We start from the raw sequence: 3,223 nt of genomic DNA, 5'->3' as shown, positions 1-3,223 counted from the left end.
AAGCCTATGATTATTTTGGCAAATTATTCCAAGGTGTTTTCCAAAATGACTGAACTTACCCATCCACAATAAATTCCTAGTAAAGTTTCAGTGGAACTAAAATAGATATGAAGCTTCTTTCTCACTATTATGGCAGAATGGACAATGTAAGTGGACAATTATTGATTTCCTGTCTAAACTGATTGACATTAATTTTAATAAGCTGGGACCTTTCTCCCTTATTTCAGGCTGTTGTTCATGAGTTCAAGATTTTATTCCTGAATTACGACTAATAGAATGGCTTGCTTACTTTTTCTAAAGTCTTTCCATGGTCAGAAAAACAAGTTATTATTAAAGCCCAGAAGCTAAATTATAATTTTATAAAGAAGCTTTTAGTCTGTTAATGTTTGATTTGTTGTTTGACTGCTTTCCAAATAATTAAAATGTTCTTCTTTCAACCCCTAATGTGAACTATAGAACCTCTGAGAATTTTACCATAACTAACATGGATCATTATTAGTTATAAGATTGTATTTACTGGCGCCATGTAACAATAATTGGCAAGCAAGCAAATTAACTAGAGTCAAACTAAGTCTAAAAGCTATACTGGAAGAATACAGCTTGTACTTGTGACATCTGACTTGATAAGAAAAAATAGACAGATAACAAATGATGTATTTTAAAGCCATACCTCTTCCCTCAACATGACAGTTTTTGAAAATGTCTTTGGAAGCAAAAATTAGGATGGAAAATGGAAAGTCCAATACAGATAGCAGTTAAATCAGTTAGTTTAATGACTCTGCGTCTCCTAACCACCACCTCTGTTCCTTATTTTAATCACTCAACAATGAACTCAAAGTTAGAATGAGAGGTCTATTGCAAAATAAGCTTGATATTGAGGAGGTAAATCCCTACAATATAATAATAAATAATTAGGAACATACTGAGTTGATTTCATTTTTTGCCCTTGTGTAAATCTAGCATTTAAATGAGATGATTACATTTGATTGTATCTTTTTTTGCTTACTTATGAAAGGAGAGCATAATAACTAATGTATTTCTCCATATGTGTTTAGTAACGAAGACGTCCATTTCAATTTCATCTTTGCAAAGAAACATGCTTTGCCAAGTGCTCACACCTGCAAATATGTTTTCTAACTCTTCATTTTCTTCTCTAATTAGTCCTTGATTGTAGGGTAAATTCTCCAAGCTGTAGTGAAAAGCAAATCATTGTCTTTTTATCACCTCCCTGGGGAATTCATTACACTTGTTTACTGATGTGTATGGCTGACTGAATAAAGTGATTCCTAATCAGCATATATGAAATAATCATTGGTCTATCTGGAGTCATAATTAGTGCATTAGGAAGAATTTACTCAGTGTCAAGAAGATAGGTATTAGAATAAATTAGCTTATCTTATCTGCCTTGAAGCACAGAGAATACCTTAGATACAATGTTTATTAAAACAGGGCAATAACAATATGGCAATTTCCTAAAATCATTAGTTCACATCATTGAAAATATAAATTTTTGCACCTAAACTCCCTTCTACATAATATGCCACAGAAATAAAAAGCTAACTTGACATCTTAGTAAATGTAACTGAAGGTTTGAAGACAGGAAAAATTCAATTGTTTTTCCAGTATTCTTTAATAATTACTATATTTAGTATTTTCCTGGGCTTGGGAAAAACCCACCCACTAAAGGAATTTTTTCATTGAATGCAATCTTTAGTTTGCTTTAGGCATATGTTTCATTTCTGGAGAGGAATAGTAAAGATTTGAAGCTAAAAACACAGAAGAGTTGAGGGTTTCAAGGGAAAAGCCAGCTGGCTGTCTTTGTCTTAGAGAATTTGACATGGTCTACAGGCTGGCCTTCAGCCTCACCAGCTCAAAGACTGGTTAGCATATTAAGCATAAAACTGGTTAGCATATTAAGAAGTGCTCTTTTGAATTCTCACAAATCAAACTTAGGATGAGTGATGTAAAAAGCAGAGCCTATCTTATTGATTTACAATGAGAAGTATAACTGTCAAAAGGCTGAGTACATTTGCATCAATATGACCAGTTCATTCTCCCACTAAGCAAATCTTCATGGGAAGCCAAATTACGACCTAAACTTGCTTGCTGAACATGGAAATCTGTCAGGTCACTCAGTGGTTGTGAGTGTGTTGAGTATCACCAGACATAGTCTCTGATGTCTCAATGAGAAAATCTACACAGCATAAATCACTTGGCCACAGGGACTGGGATATTGAGGATTTGTATGAGGACTCTCCTTCACGCTGGGAGGATAGAAATTGACTGGACTAGAATCTCTAGCTCCTCCTTTCTGCACTTCCTGACTGATGAGCTGCTTCCTAATGGGCACATTTCTCTATAGAGAAGTTAATCCCTTGGGTGAAGCGCTTAGTTTTCTTTCCGTCTCTTATGATGTTTTTGCTTTTCTTGGATCTTTGGCATTATACATTCATTCTACATTTTAATTATGAGTCATAATTTTTCACACGTTCTTGTAGAGGAATCTTACTATTGACCTGTGTCAAATGTCTTCATATAAAAATCTAAAAGGAAACATTCTCATGAGAGTCTCAGTTGTATAATTGTTTGAACTGAAAAGTCTAAGATACCTTTACCAAGAATCCATAGTCATAGCACACACAGTCCTGTTCTATGGAGAGGATATGACATTGGCCTTCCATACACCCCCACTCTGCCCTTTCTACACTCTTTCTCATGGACATTCAGTTGCTCTCTATCATCCCCTTCCTCCATCCACCTTTACCCTCATTTCAGCCCTCACACACATACATACCACATCACTCCCCAGTGGGCATGCAGCTTGTCCCACTTTCTGTGATCCCTCATCTCCATGTGTATATTTATTTTCAAAAATGTTTAATATATATAAAGAGGCAAACTAGAGAGGATCATTGGAAAAAATTTTAACGCTCTTCCATGAACTTTAATGTGGCTTTGGGAAAACTCTCTACCTTTCTCTGTGCCTCATACCAACAGTTAGGGATTTTATATGTTCTGCATATTTCATGAGTTTTTATTCCTTAAGTACAGGGGAATTTGTTCTTATAGAGCATTAGACTTGGGTTAGAATACTGTTCATTAAATTAATCTGATAACTGCCTCAATAATCCAGTTAGGTGCATACCATTAAAAAACGTGTATGTACATGTGTGTTAGTAGTAGTACAATGTTATGCATTGGTGTATGTGTGTACATATGTAGA

Source organism: Gorilla gorilla, chromosome 9 (genome assembly GCF_029281585.2).
Source record: "Gorilla gorilla gorilla isolate KB3781 chromosome 9, NHGRI_mGorGor1-v2.1_pri, whole genome shotgun sequence".
NCBI lineage: Eukaryota > Metazoa > Chordata > Mammalia > Primates > Hominidae > Gorilla > Gorilla gorilla.
This window is presented reverse-complemented; position numbering follows the sequence as displayed.